Source organism: Lathyrus oleraceus, chromosome 2 (assembly GCF_024323335.1).
Source record: "Lathyrus oleraceus cultivar Zhongwan6 chromosome 2, CAAS_Psat_ZW6_1.0, whole genome shotgun sequence".
NCBI classification, from domain to species: Eukaryota; Viridiplantae; Streptophyta; class Magnoliopsida; order Fabales; family Fabaceae; genus Lathyrus; species Lathyrus oleraceus.
In genome coordinates, this window is record NC_066580.1 from 72,610,884 (window position 1) to 72,626,240 (window position 15,357).

Below are 15,357 nucleotides of genomic sequence, written 5' to 3' on the forward strand. Positions count from 1 at the left end.
ACGATTACTTGCATGCATGGACATAGGTAGACATTGATCTACTAAGTACTATAAAATCAGAGTAATAAAAAAAATATATTTTAACAATAATTTATTAATCTAATTAACTAATAATTTAATTAATCAATTAACTAATGCAAGTAAGTAATAAATAAATAAATAAAATGCAATGAGCTTACACCAAAACTACTCAATGTAATATTTACATGATATTTATAACTAAAAGATTAATTATTTGCAATGTGCATATCATGCTACTATTTTAAAGGGAAATCTAAACTGTCACGGTTTACACCATGCAATGAACCTTTACCACAAACGACGACAACCGTCCAAAAGTCATAGCTAATGAAACTTTATAGCAGCCCTATCATTAAAATATGCAGCAAAACAAAAGCGTTGGCTTTTAATGAAAAGAACTTAAATTCCTAAAGCACCAAATTTCAACATTGTCAAGATTATGGATAACATTACAAGTATAAAAATTTCCTATAAGCTATACACTTAGTTCAGCATCTCAGTTAAACAAGTGGGAACAACAATCATTTAATCATCTTGTAAAAATAGAGTTTAACAGAATCAACCAAAGAGAATTATTAGTGATTTACAAAAACTATAACCGAAATGGATACGCAATCGAAACACATATGTAATCAAAGCTCACAATACAGTGCAAAATAGAACGTTAAATTATCATAATTACAGGATCATTACCATGTCGTTAAAAATCCAACATATAACTCAAAACAAAACTTCGACATACAAGCATTCGTGATCGAAACGCATAATGTAGCCAATACGCAAAGTAATCAAATTGAAACCGAAATAGATATTATATAGTGCAAAGGAAAAATAGAACAACTTATGATTATTTACAAGATTACTAGAATTCCAACATACAAACATAATACCAATCACTGAATAATTTGAATTGAAAATGAGTAGTAATTGCAACCGGAAAAAAACCAAGTAAAGCCACTTCAAGAAAAGAAAAAAATTACTGGTACATCCTGCTACAGAAGGATAACTAACATAAGCATTGCAGAGTTCAAAGCAAAAGGATAACTAACATAAGCATTGCAGAGTTCAAAGCAAAATGAATACATATCTAAGATGGAACCGAAAAATTACCCCAAACACAACCTATCCCAAATATGTTCAGTACTGTTATGAAAATGAAAGATTCAAAGTTATGCCACAAATTTAAGTTGATTTGTACCGTAACAATGGATATGTCATCACTGATCCAAAAAACAACTAGTGTCGTAGACGACAACTCAAACTCATTTGGAGCAGCAACACTAAACATCACCATAATGACATGCCGAAACTACTTTGTCTGAATCATAGAATCGAGGGTCGAATCCTGAAAAATCAACAACACAAGATGATAAAGAACAAGATTTAACGAAAACACCAAATAGACACCAAGATCCTGTGCGGTGAAGCTTTGAAATCTCGGCTTGAAGTTTAATGGCCGTTTCAATGATGGAGTTTTGTTGTTGGTGATAGCTTATATGCGAATCGAGGTGAGTTCGCCGGTGATTGAAGCGACGGAGAACGGAAGGCGTTGTCATAGTGTGGTGGCGTCGCGATGATGGTTGTTACGGTTTCGTTGTTGTGTGTTTGGTTGTGAGGTGAGCGAGTGTTCGGAAGGGTGTCCGGAAATGTCGAATCGTCGGAGGAGCGGTAGACGCGGCGGCTTTCGTAGTGGTGAAAGGTGAAGGGTTTGTTGACGGCGGCGGCGGAGACGCGGTTGGAAGGAGAGCGAAGTTGAAAAAAATTGGAAGAGGTGATGTGTTGTGTAGTGGTCGGCGGATGGAAGTTGCAGATCCGGTGTGTTTTCACCGCCGGAATGGTGGACTGTGTCGAAGAAGTTTTAAAGGTGAGTCGAGGAAGCGCGTTTGTGGTTTGGATGTTGGCTAGGTGATGTTCGGAGGATTGAAGGAGAGAGTAAAGGAAGAAGAATGAAAAGTTTGAGGCGTGGCTGAGAAATTAAAGGAGGTGAATCCAATTTTTGATGTTGTCCGTTCCATTTTTATGCAGAAAAACTTTAGTGAGTGGGAGAGTCAGAAAAGTTTTTTCTCTCCTCTTTTCCTTGCGCAGAGAGTGGGTTGAGAGAGACGTTTTAAAGTGTAGGTAGGTGGCGTGTAGAGTGAGGGAAACGTGAGGTGAGAGAGAAAAGATAGAGTGGGAAGTGTGAGTACCAGTAAAAAAAAGAATCCAATGCTAATTTCATTTTACTATTTTTTGAAAACAATTGCTATTATTTAAAATTTCCTATTAAAAATTTCTAATAAATATTTTGATTTAAATAAATTCTAATTATTTTAGTTGAATAATAAACCTAACAAAAATAGTGATCGATTATAAATATAAATCAGATATAAATTTGCTCGAAAAATTAAATCGGACACACCAAAATGATCAGCATAAAATATACTTATTGAAAAAATACAGCGTTTCGTTAAATTTTGAAATAAAATTGCACCGGTTAAAAGGCTCAGGCGGGTCCAAACGCAACCGAAACAGCTGCTGCTGATTTGTGCACGTTGTAGAGAAATGATTCAACCGATTTGTCTGTATTTTTAATAAATTTATTCTGACTGATATTTTAGTTATTATTCATGATAGAATGCATGTCATGCTATGCATATGATGCAAATTAAAGATGAAATCGATTTTACAAAAATTTAAATATGCCCGGACAAAATTGGCGTATGACAGCTGCCCCTATTTAATTACCTCAAACCGGAAAGTAAGAATGACGACAGTCTTCGTTCATTCGCGGTGAGAGATAATTAAATACAAGAAGACCCAAATTTTGTCTTAGGAAATGCAAGGAAGAAAAATGTATATATAAAAAATGTGGTGAGAAATGGCAAAAGACATTATCCCACAGTAAAATGGAACAGTCAAGACTTTCTGTGAGTCATCAGAACAGTATCTCAGACATCTCAGTCGAGGCATAAGGAGTGACATTCCTATCTAAACCTCAAGGCTTTCCAGGATATTAGAGCAGTGTCTCTAAAAAAATTCTGAAATGAGACTCTTCATATTGATGAAGCAGCATCTCAAACAGTAAAAGTGAGATTCTCTGTATCGGGTCGAAGCAGCATCTTATATGATAGAATTAAGATGTTCCAGCAAGGGAAAAATACCTTAATTGAATCTAAGACCCTCCGAGGATACTTAGAGCAGTATCTCTAAAAAGTATGGCATGAGACTCTTCATATTGATGAAGCAGCATCTCAACAGTAAAAATGAGATTCTCTGTATCGAGTCGAAGCAGCATCTTATATGATAGAATTAAGATGTTCCAGCAAGGGAAAGATACCTTAATTGAATCTAAGACTCTCTGAGGATATTATAGCAGTATCTCTAAAGAAATATGAAATGAGACTCTTCATATTGATGAAGCAGTATCTCAAACAGTAAAAATGAGATTCTCTGTATCGAGTCGAAGCAGCATCTTATATGATAGAATTAAGATATTCAAACAAGGGAAAGATATCTTAATTGAATCTAAGACTCTCCGAGGATACTTAGAGCAGTATCTCTAAAAAATCTAAAATGAGACTCTTCATATTGATGAAGCAGTATCTCAAACAGTAAAAATGAGATTCTTTGTATCGAGTCGAAGCAGCATCTTATCTGATAGAATTAAGATATTCCAACAAGGGAAAGATATCTTAATTGAATATAAGATTCTCCGAGGATACTTAGAGCAGTATCTCTAGAAAAATATGAAATGAGACTCTTCATATTGATGAAGCAGTATCTTAAGCAGTAAAAATGAGATTCTCTGTATCGAGTCGAAGCAGCATCTTATATGATAGAATTAAGATATTCCGAACAAGGGAATGATACCTTAATTGAATCTAAGACTCTCCGAGGGTACTTAGAGCAGTATCTCTAAAAAATATGAAATGAGACTCTTCATATTGATGAAGCAGTATCTCAAACAGTAAAAATGAGATTCTCTGTATCGAGTCGAAGCAACATCTTATATGATAGAATTAAGATATTCCGAACAAGGGAGTGATACCTTAATTGAATCTAAGACTCTCCGAGGATACTTAGAGCAGTATCTCTAGAAAAATCTGAAATGAGACTCTTCATATTGATGAAGCAATATCTCAAACAGTAAAAATGAGATTCTCTATATCGAGTCGAAGCAACATCTTATATGATAGAATTAAGATATTCCGAACAAGGGAATGATACCTTAATTGAATCTAAGACTCTTCGGGGATACTTAGAGCAGTATCTCTAAAAAATCTAAAATGAGACTCTTCATATTGATGAAGCAGTATCTCAAACAGTAAAAATGAGATTCTCTGTATCGAGTCGAAGCATCATCTTATATGATAGAATTAAGATATTCCGAACAAGGGAGTGATACCTTAATTGAATCTAAGACTCTCCGAAGATACTTAGAGCAGTATCTCTAAAAAATCAAATGAGATTCTTCAAATTGATGAAGCAGTATCTCAAACAGAGAAATGAGATTCTTCAGATAAATGAAGCAGTATCTCAAATATTCGTCTGTTGGGGGGAATTTTAAGAAAAGACTCCTTTCGAGGGAGATTTACTAGAAATGCTCTCCAGGGGAAAAGCTCATAAGAGACTTTTTAGGGTAACCTCTGCTTGGGTAGCAATGATTGTAAAGAAAAATGCTGGAAATATCATTTTTAATCATAAAGTTGAACATTGATTTGCTGAGAAATAATTCTACGAGCACATGTAGGGAAATAACTTTATTTGGAAATGAGAAATGTCCAAGATATACATGAATGACCTTGGATCTTGATATTTTATGTTTGATTCTCGTATGATGTTCCACTTTAGGTGGGAATACCATGCATGGGATGATGCATGAGATGCATGCAAGTATGCAATTTGTTGGGGGATATTTAGGATGTTTATGTAGGAATGCGAATGATTTTTATTTTGTTGAAATTCTCATTTTATGGGAGTGTTATGCATGAGTATGCTGATGATTGATATGACTGTGTTTTTTTGAATTTTCTGTTTGGTAGGAAACCATGTATGGATGATTCATGTGATGCATGTGGGAATGCAACTGGGTAATTGGATATTTTTGTAGGGTTTAATTCTTGATTGCCAATGAGGTTGGACTTTAAATGGGAACTGCCAGATGAGAACTGGTGAAGGAGATTGAACTGCCAGCTGAGGACAACACTCGAAGGGTATGTTACCAGACGCGAACTGGTGAAAATAATTGAAATGTCAGACGAGACTGAATTTGTTTTTGTTTGTCAAACATGAACTGATTTTTAAAGTAGGCTACCAGACGAGAACTGGTGAAAATAATTGACTACCATACGAGAACGAGTACTAAGAGATAATTTACCAGACGAGAACTGGTATTAAGAGATAATTTACCAGACGAGAACTGGTATTAAGAGATAATTTACCAAACGAGAACTGGTATTTGGCAAATGATTTGTCGTACAAGAACTGATTTTTGATATAGTTTGCCAAACGAGAACTGGACTTTGGAATAAGTTGCCAGACGGAAACTGGGCTTTGAAATAAATAGCCAGACGGGAACTGGTTTTTGAAACGGCCAAGTGATGTTGGGCTTTGGTGTCAGATTTTGTGTTCCAAGGCTTTTTGATGACAGGTTCATGTTATGGGGTTAGACCCGATGAATTTCATGATATGCATGGTTTTATGTTAGAGCAAAGCGACATGACTAATGCATGAGGATGCTTTATGCAATGATTTACAGGTTTTCAAAATGCCCCTGCGTGGGTATTGGAAGAGAAGGTTCTTTGCAGAAAGGCTTCTGTCTACCAGATGGTTATTTTATGGGGTGGTAGCATGATTCCCCGACACTCATCTTGAACTCTGCATTTGCTGTCTTGCGAAAAAGCTTTTTGATTGACCAACTTGAAAACATGGAGAGGACTCGCTCTTGTGTGGATCATCTTGCCCCAATGTGATGGGTATATGCAAAATGTTTACCTCGAAAGGATTTTGAAAGCAATTGTACCATAATTTGGAGATGGATTGCCCCATAATTTTGATCCATGACAGGATTTTTCCTTGGTTAACCGACTCTTGGACCGGTTGACTTTTTTGTGTTCTTGAGGTAGCTTGCCCCGGTATGAGCGTTGAAGCGATTTAACTCACCTTAACTGAACATTGAAGGGGTCTGCCCCTGGCCCACAGAACCTCTAGGTGATCTGCCCCTAGTTAATAGAGTCCTGAGATGATTTGCTCTGGATCAACTGATTCTTGAAATGATTTGCACATTTATTAACAGATGTTAGGGGACTGTTTCAAGCTGACCAATTCTTGGAGTAATCTTCCTATGACCAACTAACGTTTAGGTGGCATGCCTCAGATTCATAGGTTGTGACGTAGTCTTGATTCGGGTTAGCACCGACGAATGTCCAAGTTCCTCTGATTGTTCCTTATTGTTGGAATTTCCCTGACGTCAAGTACTGACTTGTAGTTAAAATTGTTTGCTCAGAAATGATAATTTTAATGCGATACTCATGTAAGTTTTGAAAAGAAATTATTTGAATGATGTGATAATGTGTGATGAGTGGACCATTTTAATCCAAACGTAATGATGATTTAACAATGCGAAGGATACAACAAGAAGATTGTACCAAAGTAAAAGATTAGCAAATTTTTAGGAGTTAGTTTACGCAACCTTGATGTAGTATGCTTTCGGAATAAACCCTAAATTAGGTCTTTTACGGGTTGTAACGTGGCTTGGTTCACGGTTATCGAAACAAAGGATATGAGGCTCAAAATTGTTTCTGTACCCACCCTTCTTCTTGATAAACTCCAGTCCTATGCTCAGTTAATTCGCCATACACATTCAACTTTTAAGAGAGTTTGCAGGTGTAAGATCTCTTGAAATGACAGACAGTTTATTTTGCTCTTCATGGATATTGGTGACCCTTTGACTCTTGATATGGTGGTCACTAAATCTTGTTTTTATTTTGTTTAGGGTTTTCGTGACCTCCTTTGATTTTTGTTTTGATCCCTAACTTTTGCATGAACCGCTTTTTGAAGCTTTAGTCCATCGGGATTGCCCCGGTTTTTGCCTAAGTCTCCTTTTGGGGTATCGACTTAGTGGGCTTTTTATTGATTCCCTTTTTTAGAATGTGACTGCCAAGTCATTGGTCATTGAAGAACAATCGTCATAACATTTTGATTTTTCAAGGTTCCTTCGACACTTTAGGATGTGTGCGAAGAATGTCATGTAGTTGATCCACATACTGGATATTTCATCTTGTGATTTGAATGCATAGTCAGATTAACTGAACACTACCCTGCCCCAGGTTTAATGTAAGGTTTTTTTAGATCCGAAAGAAACTCCTACTTCAGGCTCGAAGTGGTTGACTAGGGATTAACTCCTTATCTCTCCAATGTTTGGGAATTTGAAACAATGCCTGTACATCATCAGCAGAATTTTATCCGAAAGCATATAGTCAGCAATTATGGGTAACTTGTTTTCGTCATCCTCCCTCAAATCTTTGCTAAAACAAAGGTTATGATAAAGAAAAGTGAATGGGAGAAACACTGATGTATTTTTGTTTTTGATATAAGAGAAGAAAAATGAGCGAATGCGAGATAATTAATTCAAAACATGCATCATTACTTCATCAATATTACCATTAAAAACAACAATGTTTAAACACAAGCAACTTTTAACAACAAAGAAACTACAAATGCAAAAATAGAAACAAATTAGTCCAACGATTGCCAGTGTTGAGGATGTCTTCCTGTCTGAACTACTAGCATTAGAAGATACTCTATGAAATCTTTGAACTCATTCTGACGAGAGGTTAACGTGCACCAACAGGCTTCCTTCGGAAAATGATATGTACCTTTTGTCGATCAATTATTGCACTTTAGCCTTGAAAGAATTGCAGTCTTCAGTTGAATGCCCTATTATTCCGGCATGATATCCACATTGCACATCAGGATCATATTCAGGTGGGTATGGTTCTGACAATGGCCTGAGAGACTTGGGCTCCACCAGCGAGCTTTGAATCAGATATGGCAGAAGTTGGCTGTATGACATAAGGATTGGATCGAGAGTAGCGTTCCTTCTTTCCAGATTGTTTCGAGGCCTATGCTGGTTCAGATGCTGATTCTGATACGAGATCTTTGATTTGTATGAGGAACAGTCCATGGTTTCTTGAATGGTGCTCTAGGCCTTGCCGGTTGCCTATAAGGATAACATGGTGATCGAAATGGTGATTGCTGAGAAGGTGAAGAACCATAAGGTCTGGTTGGTGCATCATGAGAATACCCCACATCTGCCATGACTGCATTTATTTAATCATCCTCTTCCTTTTGGGAATCGCTGAGGGATTCTGTCTCACTAGCTTGGTTACTCGAGGCACCTTGGATTCTTCCACTTTTTAGGGCACTCTCGACGCGTTCTCCAATTGTCACTAAGTGAGCGAAGTCTGATGCTGCGCTGCTAATCATCCTTTCGAAGTATGGACTTTACAGGGTGTCCCTGAATAATTCCATCAATTCTTTGTCTAAGAGTGGTGGCTCAACGCAAGCCGCTAACTCTCTCCATCTTTGGGCATACCCTTTGAAGGATTCATTGTCTTCCTGAGATAAGGCTCTTAGCTGCATGCGGTCGGGAGCTATGTTCAAATTATATTTGTATTGCTTCAAGAAGGTGTTAGCTAGGTCCAGCCATGATTGAATACAACTCCTTTCTAACTTCATGTACCAACTCAATGATGCCCAAGTCAAACTATCATGAAAACAGTGAATCATTAGCTTATCATCACGGGCATGAGAGGTCATTTTTCGATAAAACATCACCAAATGGTGCTTTGGACAGCTATCCCTTTTGTACTTCTCAAATTCTGGTACTTTGAATTTTGGGGGTATAACCAGGCCAGGTACCAAACACATGTCTAAGGCACTCTGTTCAACTGTATCTTGTCCTTCTATGGCCTTGAGTCTTTTCTCTAACACGCAGCATCTTTTAGCAATCTCATCATCTTGTGGTCGTTCAACATTAACCACTAGGCTTGTTCCATGGGAATCTGGCACGGAGAATGCAAAACTGTGATACTCAACAGCATCATGACGTGAGGAATCTTGAACAACATGACGTTCTTGTACAGTAGAGTTATCAACTGGGGTTTGCACAAGCTGAGGTTGGGTAAGACCATTTATTGTAGCTAGTATAACATTCTTAACAACTGCAATCTGCTGAATGTTGTCTTCCTTATTTGCTAAAACTATCATAGCTTCCACAAGTTGGTCTAGCTGGTTTTTCATCGAGTCAACATCTCCTCTTAATGCAATGTGACTTTGCTCCAATGAATCCATAATCTTTCAAGAGCTACTTCAAGTCTGATATGAGTGTCGGGAATTCAACTGCGGGTTATGAACGAAGGATGGATGAGTTTTTTTGTATTTATTTTTGTGTGGAAAATGATATGAAATGTATGATAATGAATGCAAATGCAATGATATATGTATGAAGGTAGTGACATGTTTAGGATGACAGGTTCAAAGTGTTCTCAGATGGATCAACATAACGGGTAAACTACAGGTATCTCTGATTAATGGAACCCCATGGGTAGGCTCTACAGTTGGTAGGTTCCTAGAGTCACGGATATTTCTTGAGACCGTCACTGCCGTGATGAAGACTCGTTGGACAATAATATCCTTAAGAAGATCTCATCTAGGTGAGATCTTCGTATTGTCCCAACAAGGAAGGCTCCATGGGGATTCTACTACACGACTCTCGAGTCCAGGGTTCTAACAAGGTTCTCAGAGTCATAGATCGAGGTTAGAAATATTACTGTAAGATAGCAATACGTCCAAGGGATCTCATCTGATTGGGGCTTTCGTATTAACCCAACAAGTCTGAAACTTCGTAGGTTAATACTACATAACCGCCAGATGTAGTGGGTTAAAAGGTCCCTATAGTCATTGATCCAACTTGAGAATACTATCGTCGTGACGAAGACTCGTCGGGCAACAATATCTCAAGAGAATCTCCTCTAGGCGGGGTCTTCGTTTCTTCCCAACAAGGGAGACTCCTTGCGGGTGCCCACTACGCAACCACCAACTTAATCTTATGGTTTTTCTCAGACTCGAGTGGAGAGCCTATCTCACAAAGTATCACCAACCAGAGGCCCCCAAATAAGACATAGTCAATAAATCACAATATAATAATTATGACAGAATAATAATAGCAGAATAGAAAAATAACAGACAAACAAACACGATTAACACACAATACAGAAACTGAACTAAATTAGGCTTCACTCTCTTGTGCTTGGAGCTATTCCCCAGCAGAGTCGCCATCTGTCGCATCTCGAAAAATACGATTCCTCGCGATGGTCGCGGAAAAATTTACGTTCGAACAGCGTCGCCACCGAACTTTATTTATCCCAACAAAGGGATAGGAAAATATCGATAAAAACTATAGGAAATGGAATAATGGTCGTCGCAACCATATTCGGGTTCAGGAATTGATTACGCAAGGGGAAGGTATTAGCACCCCTAACGTCCGTTGTACTCAACGGGAACCTTTTAGTTCTAATTTGCGTTTTGAGTGTTAATTTATGTTTGTTTGTTATCTTTGAGTTATAAAATATTTGAAATTGAAATGGATGGGAACCTCAAAAAGGGAAAGGGGAGGTTTTTTTATTAGTGTGCTCACGAAGATACAGCAATCTCCTGCCTACGTATCCTTAAATAAGGAAATCAGAGCATTCGTAGTTCGGGGAACTACGGTTGGTTGGTGTCTTTTACCGAACAGCTATTTTAGGTCACGTTCTAAAGGCTAAACGTTGGCTTGTCTACTCTCGGCGGAGGCTTAAGCATTGGTTTGTTATGCGCATTATAAAGGATTAAATAGTGTTCTTTCTGAAAAGAGTTTTGATCACACGAGGGTGACAAGTTGGATTAATATGTTAGATATTTTGATTGGTTGAGATGTTTTTGGTTGGATGACGATTACTAGGATAGTCGAGTAAGACAACTCGTATCCTGCCAGCCGGGAAAGGGAATAGAAGACTCTAGACCACTTTCTTTTTCACCCTTAATTATAGAAAGGATTTGATAATAGTTAAGGTGTTTTGAACGGATGACGAATACTCGGATAATCGAGTAAGACAACTCGTATCCTAATAATCGGGAAAGGGAATAGAAGACTCTAGACCGCTTTATTTTTCATCCTTAATTATGAAAATGATTTGATAATAGTTAATGTGTTTTTGAATGGATGACAAATACTCTGATTGTCGAGTAAGACAACTCGTATCCTAATACTCGAAAAAGGGAATAGAAGACTCTAGACCAGTTTCTGTTTCATCTGAGTGATTATGAAAATAGGTTTCTGTATGATTAGCGTTTTTAGAATAAACGACAAGTACTTGAATGGCTGAGTAAGACGACTCATATCCAAGCATTTGAGGAGAGGAATCAAAGACTCAAGACCATCTCATTTTCGTATAGTTTTGATTGATTTATTAATTTGCGAAAAAATGACAATTGTTCGACTGACCGAGTAAGAGAACTCGTATTCAAACAATTGAGGAGAAAAGTTGAAAACTCAAAGTCATCTCCCTTTTCATTTCTTATTATGAAAATAATTTGATTTAATCGGGGTTTAGAAATTTGTTAAGAGAAATGACAATTATTTGACTAACCGAGTAAGAGAACTCGTATTCAAACAGTCGAGGAGGGAAGTTGAAAACTCAAAGTCGTCTCCTTTTTCATTTCTGATTATGAAAATAAATCGTTTTAATTTGGGTTTAGAAGTTTGTAAAGAATTGACAATTATTTGACTGTCCGAGTAAGAGAACTCGTATTCAAACAATTGAGGAGAGAAATTGAAGACTCAAAGTCATCACACATTTCATTTCTTATTATGAAAATAATCCGTTTTGATTGTGTTTATGTTTAAGCGGAGAAAAATGACAATTATTTGACTAACCAAGTAAGAGAACTCGTATTCAAATAATCGAGGAGAGGAGTTGAAAACTCAAAACCATCCCCCTTTTCACATTTTTATTTATTGTAAGAATATTTTGATTTAATCATGCTTAAGTGGGTTTAGAAATGACGATTACTCGACTAACCGAGTAAGAGAACTCGTATTCGAATAATCGAGGAGAGGAGTTGAAAACTCAAAACCATCCCTTTTTTATTTCCAAATTATGAAATGGTATTTAATTGTGATTAGATACTTTTTAATTAATTTTAAATAACATAACCGACATTGGATCGAGAGTTGAATTGGTATTCGTCACATTAGTGAAAAATAATTTGATTTGGTTTAAAGTTGTTTAAAAAAAGTTGATGGTGAAAATAAAAACGATTACTTGCATGCATGGACAAGGGTAGACATTGATCTACTAAGTACTATAAAATCAGAGTAATCAAAATAAATAAATATATTTTAACAATAATATATTAATCTAATTAACTAATAATTTAATTAATCAATTAACTAATGCAAGTAAGTAATAAATAAATAAATAAAATGCAATGAGCTTACACCAAAACTACTCAGTGTAATATTTACATGATATTTATAACTAAAAGATTAATTATTTGCAATGCACATTTCATGCTACTATTTTAAAGGGAAATCTAAACTGTCACGGTTTACACCATGCAATGAACCTTTACCGCAAACGACGACAACCGCCCAAAAGTCATAGCTAATGAAACTTTATAGCAGCCCTATCATTAAAATATGCAACAAAACAAAAGTGTTGGCTTTTAATGAAAAGAACTTAAATTCCTAAAGCACCAAATTTCAACATTGTCAAGATTATGGATAACATTACAAGTATAAAAATATCCTGTAAGTTATACACTTAGTTCAGCATCTCAGTTAAACAAGTGGGAACAACAATCATTTAATCATCTTGTAAAAATAGAGTTTAACAGAATCAACCAAAGAGAATTATTAGTGATTTACAAAAACTATAACCGAAATGGATACGAAATCGAAACACATATGTAATCAAAGCTCACAATACAGTGCAAAATAGAACGTGTAATTATCATAATTACAGGATCATTACCATGTCATTAAAAATCCAACATATAATTCAAAACAAAACTTCGACATACAAGCATTCGTGATCGAAACGCATAATGTAGCCGATACACAAAGTAATCAAATTGAAACCGAAATAGATATTATATAGTGCAAAGGAAAAATAGAACAAGTTATGATTATTTACAGGATTACTAGAATTCCAACATACAAACATAATACCAATCACTGAATAATTTGAATTGAAAATGAGTAGTAATTGCAACCGAAAAAAAACCAAGTAAAGGCACTTCAAGAAAAGAAAAAAATTACTGGTACGTCCTGCTACAGAAGGATAACTAACATAAGCAATGCAGAGTTCAAAGAAAAATGAATACATATCTAAGATGGAACCGAAAAATTACCCCAAACACAACCTATCCCAAATATGTCCAGTACTGTTATGAAAATGAAAGATTCAAAGTTATGCCACAAATTTAAATTGATTTGTACCGTAACAATGGATATGTCATCACTGATCCAAAAAACAACTAGTGTCGTAGACAACAACTCAAACTCATTTGGAGCAGCAACACTAAACATCACCATAATGACATGCCGAAACTACTTTGTCTGAATCATAGAATCGAGGGTCGAATCCTGAAAAATCAACAACACAAGATGAAAAAGAACAAGATTTAACGAAAACACCAAATAGACACCAAGATCCTGTGCGGTGAAGCTTCGAAATCTCGGCTTGAAGTTTAATGGCCGTTTCAATGATGGAGTTTCGTTGTTGGTGATAGCTTATATGCGAATCGAGGTGAGTTTGCCGGTGATTGAAGCGACGGAGAACGGAAGGCGTTGTCGTAGTGTGGTGGCGTCGCGATGATGGTTGTTACGATTTCGTTGTTGTGTGTTTGGTTGTGAGGTGAGCGAGTGTTCGGAAGGGTGTCCGGAAATGTCGAATCGTCGGAGGAGCGGCAGACGCGGCGACTTTCGCAGTGGTGAAAGGTGAAGGGTTTGTTGACGGCGGCGGCGGAGGCGCGGTTGGAAGGAGAGCGAAGTTGAAGAAAATCGGAAGAGGTGATGTGTTGTGTAGTGGTCGGCGGATGGAAGTTGCAGATCCGGTGTGTTTTCACCGCCGGAATGGTGGACTGTGTCGAAGAAGTTTTAAAGGTGAGTCGAGGAAGCGCATTTGTGGTTTGGATGTTGGCTAGGTGATGTTCGGAGGATTGAAGGAGAGAGTAAAGGAAGAAGAATGAAAAGTTTGAGGCGTGGCTGAGAAATTAAAGGAGGTGAATCCAATTTTTGATGTTGTCCATTCCATTTTTATGCAGAAAAACTTTAGTGAGTGGGAGAGTCAGAAAAGTTTTTTCTCTCCTCTTTTCCTTGCACAGTGGGTTGAGAGAGACGTTTTAGAGTGTAGGTAGGTGGCGTGTAGAGTGAGGGAAACGTGAGGTGAGAGAAAAAAGACAGAGTGGGAAGTGTGAGTACCAAGATTCGGCAAAAGCAACATGAGAACATGGCAGCGTTCGATATGATCGAACACCTGAAGATGCGCTATCAAGAGTCGGCAAGGCATGAAAGGTTTGAAGTTTCAAAAGCCCTTTTTCAGGGCAAGTTAGCTGAGAGAGCCCCTGTAGGTCCCCATGTGCTCAAGATGTTTGGGTATGTGGAGAACCTTGAGAGGTTGGGTTTTCCCCTCGGAAAGGAACTTGCGACTGATTTGATCTCGCAATCATTACCAGATAGATTTAGTAAATTTGTACTTAATTTCAATATGAATTATATGGACAAATCTCTTCCTGAACTGCTAGCCATGTTAAGAACTACTAAGCAGAATCTGAAGTCAAAAGGGAAGTCCATTCTGATGATCGGAAATGGAAAGAGACAAAACAAAAGACCCACCAAGCAGGGTGATAAAGGGAAAGGAAAGGAAGTTGCCAAACCCAAACCCACTTCCCCTGCTTTGAAGCCTAGTGGAGGCATAGCAAAGGAAGGCACCTGCTTCCATTGCGGTAAAACCGGACACTAGAAGAGAAACTGCCTAAAGTACCTAGAAGATAAGAAGAATGGAGTAGAGACTTCAACTTCAGGTATTTTTGTTATTGAAATTAATTTATGTACTTTTGCATCATGGGCATTAGATACTGGATGCGATTCTCACATTTGTACCAATGTGCAGGGGCTAAAAAGGAGTAGAGATTTGGCAAAAGATGAAGTTGACCTACGAGTTGGCAATGGAGCAAAGGTTGTTGCTTTAGCCGTAGAAACTTATGTATTTACTTTACCTAGTGGTTTAACAATTCAGTTAGAGGACTGTT

The 15,357-nt window shown here is 37.2% G+C and overlaps 1 long non-coding RNA gene across 1 annotated transcript; it reads right to left on the reverse strand.

Annotated features, from left to right (window-relative positions):
• Window positions 1–1,077: 1,077 nt before the first annotated feature.
• On the reverse strand, window positions 1,078–14,763 carry LOC127118169 (uncharacterized). The gene is made up of 2 exons (XR_007802112.1): window positions 13,468–14,763; window positions 1,078–1,143 (listed from the first exon to the last, which is right to left on the reverse strand). It is a non-coding gene; the product is annotated as an uncharacterized LOC127118169 (long non-coding RNA).
• Window positions 14,764–15,357: the final 594 nt, after the last annotated feature.